At 38.5% G+C, this 18,599-nt stretch overlaps 1 protein-coding gene across 7 annotated transcripts in view; it reads right to left on the bottom strand.

Annotated features, from left to right (window-relative positions):
• The window catches only part of GCNT1 (glucosaminyl (N-acetyl) transferase 1, core 2), a 173,815-nt gene that overhangs the window by 84,038 nt on the left and 71,178 nt on the right, over positions 1-18,599 (bottom strand). For 2 of the 7 annotated variants that reach the window (XR_002336470.1, XR_002336471.1), the window contains exon 4: positions 192-341. The exons of the other annotated variants lie outside the window; for them this stretch is intronic. The gene's annotated coding sequence lies outside the window, so the exon portion shown is untranslated. The remainder of the gene's footprint in view (positions 1-191; positions 342-18,599) is intronic. 7 annotated transcript variants of the gene reach the window in all.

The following is an 18,599-nucleotide window of genomic DNA, read 5'->3' as shown; positions in this document are numbered from 1 at the left end:
CAGGGCAGGGATCAGAGGTGGACGCACACCAGTGTGATCTGGGAGGAATTTTAAAGGATAGCTAACAAGCCCTGCTGATGAGCTGAACGTGAAGTATCAGAGAAAGAAAGAGGCAACAATGGTTCTAAGGGTTTAGAATTGAGTGACTGGGTGAATGACGATGCCATGGACTGAGAGGGTGGAGGACTTACAGGTAAGCAGGAATCAGAAATTCTGTTTCATTCTTGTTAGATTTCACATGGCTAGTATACATCCAAATGAAGATGGCAAGTTGACTGCTGGATATGAATATGTGCAAATGCGACAGACCGGGCATAAGATCTAAGTTGGGATTCATCAGCCTGTGGATGGTATTTAAAGACACAGATTTAGTGAGATTACCTAGGAGATAATTACCAAAAAAAAATAAAAAATAAAAAGTCTGATTGCTAAATCCCAGAGTCATTGGTGAGCTGGAAGTGGCTCTAGCCTGAGGGTGAGAGCTGGCTAAGTACATCTCTTCCCAGCTCCCCATACAGTAACATGATGCTAATAGCTTGAAATCAGCCATGGTGGAAATATTTGCATGATGAAAACCGGCAAACACCACACATCAGGACTTTTTTCTCCCATAGAGTTGGATGTTAAACTTAGAAGCACGGCACTGTCTGGGAGCCTGACTTCTAGAGGCCGGGAAAGGCAGGAAGAGACAGTGTAAAAGATAGAGAAGGACTGGAACATGAATGAGATGCAAGGAAGACCAAGAATGTGGTGTCTCTGGTCATGGTTATCATGCTGTTCCATGTCTTGCCCAAAAGTCAAGAAATTACTGGACTTCTCATGTGGTTCACAACAAAAGTCAAGAGATGACTATATAATATTTTTCTTCTTTCCCTTTACAAAAGCTTGCAGCACTTGGAGTTGCTAGAACATATCAATACCGAATATAAATCTTTTTGTTTAACTCTTCAATCTATTCTTCACCCAATGAGTTTAACTCCTACAAACCTGAGCTGCTCTAAGAAGCAATTATATGAAAAAAATATTTCCATGAATTTTAATGGGAAATTTTATGTTCTAGCTCAACCCAAGCAAGATACCCAAGTGATTTCCACAAACAGAAAAATAAATCATGAGAAGAAACAGTAGATGAGGACCTGCTGTATAGCACAGTGAATTCTACCTAATATTCTGTGATGGTCTACATGGGAAAAGAATCTGAAAAAGAATGGATGTGTGTACATGTATAACCGAACCACTTTGTTGTACAGCAGAAATTATCACAACATTGTAAATCAACTATACCTCAATAAAACTTAAAAAGTGAAAAAAATAAAGTGAAAGTAAATAGAGATTAAAAATGTGAATTAGTGAAAGTTTAGTCACTGATGGAGGAAAAACAGTCTTGCTAATAGGTGCTGGGTGGTAGAAGAAGGTAAAGGAGAAATTATCCTTTGGGGTATGTATCCCTTTTTAATCATTTTTCCACACTTTTTTCAATTCTGTAGCTCAGAGTTATCTTATACTCAAAATGCACTTAAGATTATACCACACTGGAGTTCCCGTCATGGCTCAGTGGTGAATGAATCCGACTAGGCCAGGTTCAATCCCTGGCCTTGTTCAGTGGGTTAAGGATCCGGCGTTGCCATGAGCTGTGGTGTAGGTTACAGATGCGGCTCGGATCCTGCATTGCTGTGGTTCTGGCGTAGGCCAGCAGCTGTAGCTCCGATTCAACACCTAGCCTGCGAACTCCATATGCCGAGAAAGTGGCGCTAGAAAAGGCAAAAAGACGGAAAAAAAAAAAAAAAAAGATTATAGCACAGAAAAATACATTTAGAACTAAAGAAAAGCTAAACACGGAAGTTTCCTTGTAGCACAAGGGGTAAAGCATCCCGTATTGCTGCACTTGTGGCATGGGTTTAATCCCTGGCTGGTGAATTTCTACATGCCACCTTCAGGGGAAGGAAGGAAGGGAGGGAAGGAGGAAGAAAGGAAGGGAAGGAAGAAAGGTTAAACAGAAGATTGCTTTGAAACATATGGTAACAATATACATACAAAACAGGACTTAAGTCCTAGAAGAAGCTACCCATTCATCCTTCTTCCCTGGACTCACGTACTCAAAGCAGAACATCTAGGTTCATCAAAATATGGTGCCCAATAATGTCCTCTGACAGAAACTGTTGTGTAACATGAATTGGTGCATGAGTCTTTGCCCAAAATCATAATGTGAAAATAGCAATTCTTAGAAAATTATAGGTATTGTGTTTGGGGGTGAAAACTTGCCACATCAAAAAAAAAAAAAAAAAAAAGAGTGAGACTTACACAGAAAGCAGTAAAACTTTTCAATACCACTGCTGAAAAAGTCACAGATGGGACAGTGGTTATGGAAGGCAATCCTGTTTTCGATTTTGCTGTTCAAGGAGATAGTTTTCTCTGTTATACAGAAAGCAGCAGCACCTGTCCATTCGGTAGGTTAGTAAGTTCTGCTTCTGAAAGACTTCAGCCTCACAGAACACCTGTTAGAATTATCATCATTATTATAACTGTTTATTTAGAACTTCATGTATATCAAGCAAGGTAAAGATCATCGTCCATTATACAGAAGAAGCTGAGTACCAGAGGAAAATAAGTAATGCAAGAGGGGTGATGAAACAACGGGTGTCTTCTGAGCAACCAAAATTAGAAGGACAATTATTTTAAATAATTTAATTATGCCCCTACAAAACTTGGTCATACGCTTCTTGTTATCCTACACATTGCTTCAGTAGCAGGGAAACAATACAGCAGAACGTATATTTAGTAATGATAACTCTTAAAAATAGGAAGTTACAGTGAAGGTGCATTATTAGTAAACACCATCTAGAAGCTACACAAACATGACAACAGCAGTTGGAGAGCACCATTTATACAATTTTTCTGGAGCACCAAATTGGCAGTTATGGGTTCCGCTCAAGGCTGCCAAGGGACTTATTCTACAACACAAAACCGGTGTTGATAAAGTTGAAATTCAAACGTAGATCTCTGTGGCACCAAAGCTTATTTACTTTCCATCCCAACAGGCAGCTTCTTGCTTTTTTTATACAACCCACAACCAGATCTTTGATTCTCCCTTTATAGCAGTGACGGCATTGCCCAAGGCAGAATCCCCAGCCTTTTTGCACCCTGGCACGTTCTTCTCGGCCACATTTTCTCTTCCTCTTCACCTTCATGTTTTGCCTTACAAAAAGCTCAGCCAATTCCCAGAAATTTCCTCATTCCATCCCATGGAATTCTAAACCAAGAACTATAAAGTTACCTGACTGGGCTCAGAAGTCTTGAACAGCAAGTAGACACTGGTTCTTTGCTTTCCCCAACCCTGTCATCAACAACACAAATAACACTGCCTCTTTCAACCACAAAGATTACTGTTACTATTGTGACATCTGCTCACTCGGGGCTCAATATTCAGCTTTGACAAAAGAATAATTCAGTCCATCTCAATGTTAATGTCTTCATTTGCACTGTGTGATTTGCCCTGGTCCTCCCAGTCCCTAGTTCTCAGCAAGTTGAGAGGATGGCTAACAAACAGCAGTTGCATAAGATAAAGGAAATCTGCATGTTCATGCAGTTTCAAAAGTTTGTGTCATCCTGTGGGCTCCCCAGTTTTGAGACTGAGTCTTCATTTTCTTCTAGCCACTCTCACCACTAGTTTATTTCCCTGGGCTGCAATGCACAATTAATTTACTGTTTTCTCTGCAATGGAAGACAAAAAAAGGTAGCAATCCAAGCTTTCCAGCAAGGAATACCCAGAAGATGTCCAAGACAAAATTAAAGCCAGAGCTACAGGTGCAAGCTGATGTCCATTGGCCTCAACTGCCGCACCTTGGAAGAGGAACCCATATGATGGAGATTTTGGCACAAAAACCAATATGCTAAAAGGACAGAATTTCTATCCTGTGATGATGCTATGGAATGTGGTGGAAACAGAGTAAGAGAAGAGATGGCAAAATGTAAAAGACATTTTAACCCTATCTTTTTCACTTTAATACATTCTTTCATTTATTCACATTCACTCAATAAATTTTTATCCAGGACCTACTATATGCCAAGCATTGTTCTAAATATCGAAGATAAAATGAACAACAAAATTTCTCTGTTTCAAGAAGGCTAAGATGAGGAATATACTTGATGAGAGATGTTGGTCAATTTACTGAAACTTTTTTTTTTTGGCCACACCCACAGCATATGGACATCCCTGGGCCAGAGATCAAACCTACAGCACAACAGTGACCCTAGCCACTGCAGTGACAACACCAGATCCTTAACCCACTAAGCCACAAGTGAACTCCTTAAACGCTTTATTTTTGTTTGTTTGTTTGCTTTGTTTTTTCTAGGGCCACACCCGTGGCATACAGAGGTTCCCAGGTTAGGGGTCTAATCAGAGCTGTAGCCACTGTCCTTTGCCAGAGCCAAAACAATGTGGGATCCGAGCCATGTCTGCAACCTACACCACAGCTCACGGCAATGTCAGATCCTTAACCCACTGAGTGAGGCCAGGGATCGAACCCACAACCTCGTGGTTCCTAGTCAGATTTGTTAACCACTGAGCCATGACAGGAACTCCCAAACTCTTTACAGAATAAATAATACTTAGCTCACAGGTAAAGATAAAAACGAAATAGCATACATAAATGGCATACAGGAAGCAGGGATTAAACCGTAGACATTATTACTATGTCTGTACCCCAGATCCATTCCCCCAGTTCCCAAGTTTCTCCTTGAGTTAAGCCAAATACCCCTCCAAATGCCTTTAGCTCTTTGCGATTTTAAAGGCAGGGGCCTTACTCTTTAATCCTGAGGGCAACAGGGGCAGGATAAGAAAGAGAATGAAGTTTTGGATATAGTGGTTAGTCTGAAACGCAGCAGGGGGAGTTCCTTTTGTGGCTCAGCAATTAACTATCCCGGCTAGGATCCATGAGGATGTGGGTTCGATCCCTGGCCTTGCTCAGTGGGTAAGGATCTGGCGTTGCTGTGAGCTGTGGTATAGGTAGCAGACGCAGCTCAGATCTTGTGCTGCTGTGTTTGTGGCCTAGGCCGGCAGGTTTAGCCCTGATTTGACCCCTAGACTGGGAACTTCCATATGCCACCAAAAAAAGCAAAAAAACTCAGCAGGGGAACTCAGTTTCCATGGGACTCCATCTCAATATCATGAAATTTAACCAGGGTAATGCACAGTTATTCAAACGTCTCAAACTATAGAGCATAATCTACAAGAAAGACACTATATACTTTTATATGAGTCTCATGCTGTGTTTTAAGTCATTTGAAATGCTAAGCCACTGAGATTTACTATGAAATTCAGCAAATGTCTGTTTAGCAGCTATGCCCATCAAAGATGGAATTTCCCAGTTTCTACTAAGTTGTGGCATGACCTTAAGCATAAACAAATGTTTATGTATAATTTCCAAAAATGAGCTAGCATAGAAATTAATCTGGAAAGAGAAAAGGGGGATTTTTATTCCAAGTTAAAAAATAGATCACGGAGTTGATTGTTTTGTTTTGGGTTTTACCACTGCCCCCTCATTACTGCTTGGTTATAGCTGTGAAACAAACATGTCTTTATATCTACCAGTTGAGTCATCTGATTTTCAGCCAAAAAAATGTAACTGGCTCCTAATAACCAGGTATGATGTAAAGAATGTACCAGAAAGGTTATTCTATACATATATAAGTCAATGGAGCGGTTGTGTGTGTTCCACGAATTTTCCAGTAAAGAAAACAACTAAGAAAAAAGGAAGCTTTTGTTGTCAAAACCTCTGATCAAATTAAAAACAGACCAATTTGATATCCCATTCATTTGTGGAAGTGTCTAGTCAAATCCAGTCTCTTCTTATTCCATGAGGAGCACTGAGATTTATCATTCAGGACATTCTTGCATTAAAGCAAACAAAGGGCAGAAGGCGAGACCCTCTTCATCTATCAAGAAATCACACAACCCCACAGGCCAGGCTCTGTGAACTGAAATTTACCTTTATGTTTAATTGTAAACTTTAAAAAATGCAATTCCTGTTTCTAAGGTATGAGAAAAGTCTTCAATTCCTAACACTGAGAAGTGATTCCTGCACCAAAATTACAAATTATAAGCTGACAGAAACTGCACCTATAAATTGTGTTGGAGGTTCAGAATCCAGTATAAAAGGGCAGGTGCCTAAGAGTTCCCGTCGTGGCGCAGTGGTTAACGAATCCGACTAGGAACCATGAGGTTGCGGGTTCGATCCCTGGCCTTGCTCAGTGGGTTAAGGATTCAGCGTTGAGCTGTGGTGTAGGTTGCAGACATGGCTCAGATCCTGCATTGCTGTGGCTGTGGTGTAGGCTGACAGCTACAGCTCTGATTAGACCCCTAGCCTGGGAACCTCCATATGCTGTGGGAGCGGCCCTAGAAAAGGCAAAAAGACAAAAAAAAAAAAAAAGAAAAAAAAGAAGGGCAGGTGCCTAGAAACAGTATTTGGCAATAAAATTCCTTTCTTATCTTCAAAGGCTTTGATTCTGAGAATCCACCCAACTAGATCTTGTTTCACACTTTCAGACTCCAGTTAGTGAAAACATGACATTTTACCCAAATAGAAGGAAACCAGATTTTCATGCAAACATAAATCTTCTATTGCTGTCCAATTAGGAGGAACTGAAAAGAAAACTATCGGTTCTTTTTTGGAGACAGGCAGTTGGAAATAGTAACAGAGATCCCTGACAATAACTGCTACACTTAGGAAAAAGAAATCAGCTCTATATTTCAGATGGACCTTAACAAGTAATTAATCTAACAAAACAAAGAGAATGCTTATATTTACCAATGCAGTATCACCATACTGAAATGATTTGAAATTTTAAACATTCTGTACTAGGTTCCAGCAAATTGGTTAAGTGAGCAATAAATCAAAAGTCAGATAGAATTCATCATGAAGGGAAAAAACCATTAGGAGACTTAAGCAATCTCTGTTGCTTGTTATTTAATATTTAGTCTTCCTCTCTTCCTTACTAAGACACCTATATTTTGGTCAAGTCTATCTATCAGAGAGGGTGGCTCTATGCCCAGCTCAAAATTAAATCTGACACTACAAACATTTTAGACTGTAACTCAGAGTAAGAAACAAATTTCACAGGGCAACCCAGTACACATATGCATTCTATGTAATTTTTTTACAGAAAATTGAAAAGAAAGCTTAATAAAACAATATCTACTTTTATAATGTACATTATGCTTTTATATGTTTCTTCCATTAGCTTTCTTTTAGCTGTTTTTTTTTTTTTTGGTTTTTTTTTTTTTTTTTGGTTTTTTTTAGCATGCATACGTTCCTGGGCCAGGGATTGAAGCTGAGCCACAGCAGCAACAACATCTGATCTTTAACCCACTACATCACCACGGAACTCCTATTATATTTCTTTTTTAATTGATAACTCTGACCCACTAACTTTGATTTCCCAACCCACTGATAAGTTATGGCAAATTTCAAAAAATACTCATCTAAGCCTGTCATGTGAATCTTACTCCTCTTGGCAATGACTGGCTTTGGGCTTAGTGACACATTCGAGTTCATGATATATGAAGGAAGTTTTCCCAGAACTTTTCTTGAAAATCTTCCTCACTCTTACAATTGAAAGGGTGCATTATTATATTGAGTTCATGCATTGGAGAAACTCAATAATTGTTAAAATGTCGATTCTTTCCAAATCGACCTATAGATTCAAAACAGTCTTAATCAAGATCCCAGAAAGATTTTTTTGGTAAAGGACAAGAAGCTGATTCTAAAAGATGACAGAATCATACTGCCTGACTTCAATGACTTCAAGATATATTATGATGCATCTATAGTAATTAAGACAATTTGGTAATGGTGAGAGAATAGACAATAGATCAGGGGAACAGAGTGGTGAATCCAGAAATTAATCCACACAAATGAAGTCTACTGGTTATGACCAAGGAACAAAGTTAATTCAAAGAAGAAAGGATTGTTTGTTTTTTCAACAAACAGTGCTAAAAAGTAAGATATCGATATGCTAAAAAAAAAAAAAAAAGAACCTCGATCTGTGCCTCATATTTTGTATAAAAATGAACTTAAAATGGATCCCAAATCGAAATGGGAAACTATAGAACTTTTAGAAGAAAATACAAGAGAAAATCACTGTGAAACTGGGTTATGTGAAGACTTTTTAGATATGGCACCAAAAGTACAATTACTGAAAGAGAAAAATGATAAGTTGGACTCTATCACAACTAAAATCTTTTCCTTCACCAAAGAGAGCAATAGGAGTATGAAAAGACAATCCACAGGCTTTGAAGGATATATTGGCAAAGCACAAATACTACAAAGAAGTTGTATCCAGAATATATAAAGAACATTCAAAACTCAATAGTAAGAATAAAAACATGGAGAAAAGGTTTGAACAGAATCTTCACTGCAGAAGATACACAAATAGCAAATAAGCACATGAAAAGAGTCTAAAATCATTATACCTTAGGTAAATGCAAATTAAAACCACAGTGATACATTCCCACACACTTATGAGAATGGCCAGGACAAAGAAGAAATCAGTGGTTGCCAGATTTAGGGTCAGAGGAAAGGATAGAATGATAAAACTTCATTGGAGGTCAATGAAACTGTTCTGTATCTGGATTATGGGAGTGGTTACATGACTACATATTTGTCAAAACTTAAAGAACTGCACAATAAAAAGTGAATTTTATATAAATTTAAATTTTTTGAAAGGAACACAAAAGAAGAGTTGTTTTGTTTTGTTTTGTTTGCTCAGTGATGGGCTGGATGTGACTTATAGAAATAGGACAGGCATTTTGTCACCATGGTTAAACTAGATTGAAGACAAAACTAGTATGTGGTGGTGGAAGGAGGGAATGATGAAATAACTTGGGTATTAAAAGATATTATTAAACCAACTCTTTACCCAAACCTGAAACCAACCCACCTTGGATCTTATTACATAAAATAATGATATTTTGCTTTCTCCTTCTTCTTTCTCTTCTCTTCTCTTCTCTTCTCTCTCTTCTCTTCTTCTCTTCTTTCTTTCTTTCTCTTTCTTTCTCTCTCTCTCTCTCTCTCTCTCTCTCTCTTTCTTTCTTTCTTTCTTTCTTTCTTTCTTTCTTTCTTTCTTTCTTTCTTTCTCTCCTTTCTTTCCTGCCCACCTCCCACCCCACCTTCTGTCTTTTTTTCTTCTTTCTAGGGCCACAGCCATTGCATATGGAATTACCCGGGCTAGGGATAGAACTGGAGCCATAGCTGTGGGGCTACACCACAGCCACAGCAGCACCAGATCTGAGCCATATCTGCAACCTACCCCACAGCTTATGACAATGCTGGGTCTTTTAGCCCACTGGGTGAGAATTGGAATCAAACCCTCATTCTCAAGGATACTAGTCAGTGGAGCTGGAGAAATCAGGCTCCCAGGCTTCAGACTATACTACAAAGCAACAATCATCAAAACTGCATGGTACTGGCACAAAGACAGAAATATAGATAAGTGGAAGAGGATAGAGAGCCCAGAATTAAACCCATGCACCTACAGCCAACTCATCTATGACAAAGGAGGCAAGGATATACAATGGAGAAAGGACAGCTTGTTCAGTAAGTGGTGCTGGGAAAACTGGACAGCCACATGGAAAAGAATGAAATTAGAACACTCCCTAACACCATACACAAAATAAACTCAAAATGGATTAAAAACCTAAATGTAAGACCAGATCCCATAAAACTCTTAGAGGAAAACATAGGCCAAACACTCTCGGACAGAAACCACAGCAACATCTTCTCAGATCCACCTCTTAGAAGATTGACAGTAAAAAGAAAAATAAACAAATGGGACCTAATCAAACTTCAAAGTTTATGTACAACAAAGGAAACCCTAAACAAAACGAAAAGACAACCCACAGAATGGGAGAAAATCTTTGCCAGTGAATCAACTGACAAGGCATTAATCTCCAAAATATATAAACACCTTCTGCAGCTCCATACCAAAAAAAACAAACAACCCCACCAAAAAATGGGCAGGAGATCTAAACAGATGATTCTCCGAAGAAGACATGCAGATGGCCAAAAAATACATGAAAAGATGTTCAACATCACTCATGATTAGAGAAATGCAAATCAAAACCACCATGAGGTACCACCTTACACCAGCCAGAATGGCCATCATCACAAAGTCTACAAATAATAAGTGCTGGAGAGGGTGTGGAGAAAAAGGAACCCTGTTACACTGTTGGTGGGATTGTAAATTGGTCCAACCACTGGGGAAAATAGTATGGAGATTCCTCAGAAAACTAAACATAGAACTACCATTTGACCCAGCAATCCCACTCCTGGGCATTTATCCAGAGAAAACCATGACTCGCAAAGACACATATACTCTGATGTTCATTGAAGCACTATTTGCAATAGCCAAGACAGGGAAACAACCTAAATGTCCATCGACAGAGGAGTGGATAAAGAAGAAGTGGTACATATACACCATGGAATATTACTCAGCCATTAAAAAGAATGAAATACTAGCATTTTTAGCAACATGGATGGACCTAGAAATTATCATGCTAAGTGAAGTCAGCCATACAATGAGACACCAACATCAAATGCTTTCATTGTCATGTGGAATCTGAGAAAAGGACAGACTGAACTTCTTTGCAGAACAGATGCTGACTCACAGACATTGAAAAACTTATGGTCTCTGGAGGAGACAGTTTGGGGGGGTGGGGGGATGTGCTTGGGCTGTGGGATGGAAACTCTGTGAAATCAGATTGTGATGATCATTATACAACTACAGATGTGATAAAGTCATTTGAGTAATAATAATAAAAAAAGGATACTAGTCAGATTTGTTTCTACTGAGCGACAATGGGAACTCCTAATAGTCATTTTAGTTATTTATTAGGCTTCATTAATTTGCAACAAAAATCACAACTTCATCAACATCATTTTGGGCCAGGAAGTAAGTGCTCAAAAGAAGACATAGGAGTGAGCGTGAAGGGGCTCTCATTGGCCAAATCTGTGATAATTAGAGCATAAAAATAAAAATAAAAGTAATATAACACATGAGTTCATAATGCTACTTTATTTTCTAATTTAAATGGAATGGTAGAGGGCAAAATGAAAGTTCTTCTTTACAGAAAAATGTCAACTAATAAATGTAGATGATATTACTGAATTAGAAAATAACCATTTTGCAATAGTTGGTAGAATAATTATAACTAAATGTTAAAATTTTGAGTGAAAAGATTTGGGGAAATTGGATATTGAAAACATCACAAAATATTATTTGTTAATTACAAAGGCTAAAATATCTTCATAATGAAAAAATGTTAAACACTACCATGTCTGTGAGTTCCTGCTGTGGTGCAATGGGTATGTTTCAACTGCAGCACCTTGGGTCTCTGCATAGACTTGGGTTCGATCCCCAGCTCAGCTTCGATCCCTGGTTTGGCACAGGGGGTTAAAGATCTGGCATTGCAGCAGCTGTGATCTAGGTCACATTTGTGGCTCAGATTCAATTCCTGGCCCAGAAACTTCCATATGCCATGGGTGTGGCCTAAAAAAAAAAAACTCCAAATGCACTACTGTATCTGATAGCAGCAATGATGAGACAAACTGATACTACGTGTCTCCTGGTATAATAAACTAAGAAGGATACAAAATGACCCACATAGCTGTTATATAATAAAGAAGGTGTCTGGTCTTTGTCCCTAGTGCCTGGCATAGAATTTCTAATACTCTTGAAACTTCATAAGTGATAGAAGCACCTTTGTTAGTTACAAGCTGCTTGGGTCACACCTGAGTTTACATTAAGAGGGTAACTCATGGTGGGCCCCTAGTTAGCTTCAGGATGGGGGCTGGCTACCAGAAAGACCAATCACATGATGAGAGGGTCAGGTCTTTGAGCCAGCCCATCTTCTGGGGAAGGGGAGGGGGCTGGAGACTGAGTTCAATTACGTGGCCAATGCTTCAACCAATCATTCTGGACACTAAAGCTCAGTGGACCTTTCTGGCTGGTGAACACATCAATGTCCCAGGAAGGTGATGTGTTATGATTCCACAGGAACAGGGCATAGAAAGTCTGCACTCTTTGAAGTCACCCATATGTCTCTTCATTAGTTGTTTCAGGGTTGCATCATTTATCATAAAATAATAATAAGTGTAGTGAAGAGGCAAAGAACTTGCCACCCCAAAATATGCCTCTTTGGCCTAAGGATTATCTTGAGCTTGTCATTTTTTAAAAAGAACAGCAGATGTGGGAGAGGCTATGAAAACCAAATAGATTTTACCTTTTTGTAAGAGACATTTAGAAGAGAAATGGGCCTCCTCAAATGGATGTGAAGCCATTAGACATTTCAGGCAGCTGGAGTTCTTCCCTTTGTGGCTCAGCAGTCAAGGAACCCAACTAGTATCCATAAGGATGTAGGTTTGATCCCTGGCCTTGCTTAGTGGGTTAAGGATCTGGCATTGCTGTGAGCTGTGGCTCAGACCCCATGTTGCTATGGCTGTGGTGTGGGCCAGCAGCTGTAGCTCCAATTGGACCCCTAGTCTGAGAACTTGCGTATGCAGCAGGTGTAGCCCTAAAAAAATTTTTTTTAAATTAAAAAAAAAAAAGAAGTTTCAAGCAGCTGACTATGGGAGTTGGGATGCAGCTGTTCTAGATGATGCTGGCCTGGCTGCAGGACAAGCTTCTTCAGCCTTGTATCCTCTCACTGGCCTTATGTGTGAACCCTGCACCCACTTCCTGCCCCCTACACAGGTGGGCAATCAGCCAGGACAAGTTTGCTGGGCCAGTTCTAACTCAGGAAACCCAGGAGTCTGGGATGATTTTGTCTCAATATTTAATGGAAAAATGAGGGAAATAACAATGTGGGCACAGCTCTGGATAATGTCATGCTGCAGGCTTGGCAGCTCCTAGAAGCAGCCTGCTGAAATTCAAGCTCAGTGATGCTTTTTGTGAAGGTGGACTCTGAGGTCCTGGTAGGGTCTTCCGTTAGCCTGAGCACATGGCTAACTTGGAAGCAGGAATGTGACCAAAAACACTGTCATCAAACATTCTTTTTGTCTTTCATTTGTTGAGAGGAGAAGGGATTAGACATGTCCAACTAACATGCTTTTTCTTTTTAGTATGTCACACTAAAAACTGAGCAATTTCAGGAAAAGAAGAGCAATTTGTTTCTACTCCTATGTTATTCATTGTAAGCTGTCCTTTCCTTTCCTTCCTCCCCCTTCCTTTTCCCTTTCTCTCTTCCTTTTTCTTTCTTTTTTTTTTTTTTTTTTTTTTTTTTTTTTTTGCTTTTTAGGGCTGCACCTGTGGCATATGGAAGTTCCCAGGCTAGAGGTCGAATCAGAGCTGCAGCTGCTGACCTACACCTCAGGCACAGCAATGCAGGATCCAAATTACATCTGCAACCTACACTGCAGCTTGCAGCAATGCTGGATTCTTAACCTACTAAGAGAGGCCAGGGATGGAACCCAAATTCGCACAACTGCTATGTCGGATTCTTTACCCACTGAGCCACAGTGGGAACTCCTGAAAATGCTGTTTGATGGCATTTTGCCCAGAGTAGAAATTTTTTCAAAATTGGAGTCAATCCTCTCAAACCCTACTGCTCCTTGTATCTGTTCACGTACTATTCTAAAGTCTTTGTTGTCACTTCAACAACCATCACAGCATCACCAGAAGTAGATTCCATCCCAAGGAACTACTTTCTTGGCCCATCCATGAGAAGCAACTCCTTGTCTGTTCAAGTATTATCATGAAATTGTGGCAACTCAATTACATTTCAGGCTCCGCTTCTAATTCTAACGCTCTTGCTATTTTTACCACATTTGCAGCTCCTTCCCCCACTGGTCTTGAACCCTTCGAAGTCATCCATGAGAGTTGGAATCAACTTCATCCAAACTCCTGGTTTTTTTTTTTTGTTGTTGTTTCTGTCTTTTCTATGGCTGCACCCACGGCATATGGAGATTTCCGGGCTAGGGGTCTAATTGGAGCTACAGCTACCAGCCTGTGCCACAGCCACAGCAACATGGGATCTGAGCCTCATCTGCAACCTACACCACAGCTCATGGCAATGCCAGGTCCTTAACCCACTGAGCAAGACCAGGGATTGAACCTACAACCTCATGGTTCCTAGTCGGATTTGTTAACCACTGAGCCACAACAGGAACTCCCAAACTCCTGTTGATATTTTGACCTCTTGCCATGAATCGCCAATGTTCTTAATAGCATCTAGAATGGTGACTCCTTCCTGAAAGTTTTTTATGGACTTTGTCCAGATCCATTACAAGAATCACTGGCTATGGAAACTACAGCTTTGAGAATGCATTTCTTCAATAATAAACTTTAAAGCTAAAATGATTCCTTGATCCATGGGATGCACAATGGATATTGTGTTAGCAGGCATGAAAACAACATTAACCTCATTGTACATCTCCATCAGAACTCTCAGGTCACCAGGTCCATTGTCAACAAACAGTAATATTTTGAAAGGAATCTTTCTTTCTGAGCAGTAGTTCTCAACAATGAGTTTAAAACATTCAGTCGGGTCACCATGTTGTACTATGGAAAATTGACAGAACACTGTAAACCAGCTATAATGGAAAAAAATAAAAATCACTATATATATAAAAAATAAATAAAATAAAAAATAAAACAGTCAACCATGTTATAAATCATGTGCTCTTATCCAGGCTTTGTTGTTCCATTTCTAGAGTACAGGAAGAGTTGATTTAGCATAATTCTTAAGGGCCCTAGGATTTTCGGAATGGTAAATGAGCATTTCAACTTCAAGTCACCAGTTACATTAGCCCCCAATAAGAGAGCGAGCCTGTTCTCTGGAACTTTGAAACCAGGCATTGAGTTTTTCTCTCTAGCTATGAAAGTCCTAGATGGTATCTTCTCCCAATATGAGCCTATATTGAACATCTGTTATTTAGTGTAGCCACTTCCATTGATTATCTTGGCTAGATCTTCTAGATTACTTATTGCAGCTTCTACACCAGCATTTTCTGTTTCACCACGCCTTTTTATGTTATGGAGATGTCTTCCTTCCTTAAACCTCACTAATCAACTTCTACTAGCTTCAAACTTTTCTGCAGCTTCCTCACCTCTCTCAGACCTCACACAATAGAATAGAGTCAGGGCCTTGCTCTGGATTTGGCTTTGGCTTAAGGGGGTGTTGTGGCTGATTTGATCTTCTATCCAGACCACGGAAACTTTCTCCATATCTGCAATAAGCCTGTTTCACTTCCTTATTATTCATGTGTTTACTAGAGCAGCATTTTAAATTTCCTTCCAGAAAGTCTCCTTTGCATTCACAACTTGGCTAACTGTAGCTTTCAGCCTTTCTCAGCTTTTGACCTGCCTTCCTCACCAAGCTTAGTCATTTCTAGTGTTTGATTTAAAGTGAGAGAAGTGTGATTCATCTTTTCACTTGAACTCTTAGAGGCCACTGTAGGGTTAGTAATTGGAATAATTTCAATATTGCTGTGTCTCAGGGGATAGGGAAGGTCAAGACAGGGAATGAGGTGGTGGAACAGTCAGAACATATGCAACATTTATCAATCAAGTTTGCTATCTTATATGGCCATGGTTCATGATGCCCCCAAATAATTGCAATAGAGATCACAGATCATCGTAACAAATAGAATAATAAGGGAGAAGTTTGAAATGTTGTGAGAATTACAAAGTGTAACCCAGAGACACAAAGTGAGCAAATGCTGTTGGAAAAAATGGCATCAATAGGCTTGTTTGATGTCAAGTTGCCAGAAACATTCAATTTAATTTAAAAATGCATTATCTGTGAGGCACGATAAAGTGAACCACAATAAAATGAGGTATGCCTGTACTATAAATGCTATTTTAAGATAAAAGTTTAAAATTTAATATTTCTTTAAAATGAGAAAAAAGCATTAAAGTGTAAGTTTAGATAAATATTTCCTTACAATAAAATATGGTCCTTCCCAAAAGATCCTTCTAAGACTCAGTAAAAAACCTGATGAAAAGCCATTAAGAAGTTGGAGGTCACTGTGGATTTTTTCCTTTCTTTTTCCTACTTGTTTCAGTTTCAGAATCAACTTCCTGTTATGAAAGATATATTAGCACAGCCCAGGACCTCCTAACTCCCTCTCTCTACTTTTAGCTTTAAATTGTTAAAGTTTATAAAACTTCTAAGATGTGCTGGCTTGTAACTTCCACAGTTGTTTCATTTTAATTTTATGCAAAAATACAGCAAAAAAAAAAAAATGCTGATTACCGTTTCTTTTACAAAGCTGTCTGTATTTCTGACCCCTTAATTTTTTCTCTATTTTTATAGCTGCACCTGTGGCATATGGATGTTCCCAGGCTAGGGGTTGAATCAGAGATGCAGCTGTGGCCTACATAGCAACACTGGATCCTTAACCCACTAAGTGAGCCCAGGGATCAAACCCACATCCTCAGAGACAATGTCAAGTCCTTAACTGGCTGAGCCACAACAGCAGCCCCCTGACCTCTTAATTTTGATTCTTCTCATTAGCTAGTTTGTGTCAAGAAATCTTTTTTTCTTAATCCTCAAATCACTTTTTATTTTCATGAGAAGTTCATGGGTGATGTGTACACAGTAATTAACCATCCTCGTTTATCTGGGACTATCAGGTCTTCTCCTGAAAGTCCTGTGTCCCAGATAATCCCTTTGTTCTAGGTAAACAGGGTGAGTTGTACACAGAGAGCAGGTGGAGTTCACACTTTCTGAGAACATGGTAAATGTGGCATCTGCTAGTTTCTGGCACTTAGCTTTGCAGAGCAGATGTAGGCAGCAGGCAGGCTGTGTCTTCTACATATTTGTTTGGTCTACTCTGAAGCCCATTAGATTCTTTCTTTAATCTTATTGTATATTTATTTAATATTTAATATTTAAATATTTAAATATTACTGTTATTTACAGTATTAGTTTCAGTCATTCAAGATAATGATTCACAATTTTTATAGATTATACTTCACTTGTTATAAAATATTGGCTATATTCTCCATGTTGTACATTATATCCTTGTATCTTATTTATTTTATACATTGTACTTCCTGTCACTTACCTATCTTGCCCCTCTCCCTTCTGGTAACCACTTGTTCTTTATACCTGTGAGTCACTTTCTTTTTTTTTTTTCTTTTTTTTTATAGAATAAAATACATATATTTAAATACAATTACAGTCACACAGATTATTATATCATGGATCTTAAGAAAGAGATTAAGTGACTCCCTCTAGAGAAGTGGAATGGAAAATATACTGAGACAAATAGGAAATTTATTCTATACATTATCCCATTTTGTATGGCTTTCATCTTTACTATTTAGTATTATCTATTACATTTCAATTTTTCTTAAAAAATTAGCATTATATTAACATTGTGTATATTATGCAACTAAAATTTATAAAGAAAGCCTTATATACCATTAAATATTTTATATAGCATAATAAAAAGAATAACTTAACTGGTAAGAATAACAAAAATAATACACCCTCTGAAAATAAGTAAAATATAAAATGCACAAATTGGTTAAAAAACAGTGTAACTATATAAATATGTCCTCACAATTTGTTACATCTTATTGATTCTTCAATATGGGCATTACACCATTCTAGGTGATGTGATAAACAAGACATTATAAACCTTACATTGTACCATGGAGAGAAATGGTTATTAATAATACAATTGTAGACCTGTATTACTTAATTGTACAGTGGCATTATTTAATTATAATTATCATAAATTCTTTGATGGAGAAGAAATCAGAATCAATCTAAGAAGACTTCAGCATTCCAAGAATGATGTCAAATGACCCCTTCATGGTGGATTATGCACTTATTTACTATGAGATATATTTCTTCTTCAGAGATTCCTTGTTTGTGCATCAATTGTAGATTTTTGGTGTGCAGTTATTCTGAAGTTTTGATGTAAGAGTCTATATGTATTGAGATTGTTTTAAGTTGTTGGTCTCTTAATTGCAAGTTCATCTCCAGTGTCCTGCATTTGTACCCACCTCTTTCATGATTCCTGATTTTGGTGGTATAATTGTGCATGGATGATTTCATATCTTTACTGTATATATACCTTTACTGGTGAGCCTTGTCATTTGTGGTATTTTTGTTTCCTGTTGCTGTCTTTTCTTTTCTGCCTAGAGAAGTTCCTTTAGTATTTGTTGTCAGGCTGGTTTAGTGTTGCTGAATTCACTCAGCTTTTGCTTATCTGTGAAGCTTTTGATTTCTCCTTCAAATGGAATGAGAGCCTTGCTGGGTAAAGTAATCTTGGTTGGGGTTTTTTCCTTTCATCACGTTAAGTGTTTCATGCCACTGCCTTCTGGCCTGCAGAGTTTCTGGTGAAAAATCTGCCAATAACCTTATTAGGGTTCCCTGGTATGTTATTTGTTTCTTTTCCCTAGCTGCTTTCAAGATTTTCTCTTTGTCTTTAATTTTGGTCAGTTTGATTAATATGTGTCTTGGTGTATTCCTCCTTGAGTTTGTTTTATATGGTACTCGTTGTGCTTCCTGGATTTGAGTGAGTGGTCCTTTCCCATGTTAGGGAAGTTTTCGGTTATTATCTCTTGGAACATTATTTCTGTCCCCTTCT

The sequence above is a fragment of the Sus scrofa genome, chromosome 1 (genome assembly GCF_000003025.6).
Source record: "Sus scrofa isolate TJ Tabasco breed Duroc chromosome 1, Sscrofa11.1, whole genome shotgun sequence".
Taxonomy (NCBI): Eukaryota; Metazoa; Chordata; class Mammalia; order Artiodactyla; family Suidae; genus Sus; species Sus scrofa.
This window is presented reverse-complemented; position numbering and strand designations above follow the sequence as displayed.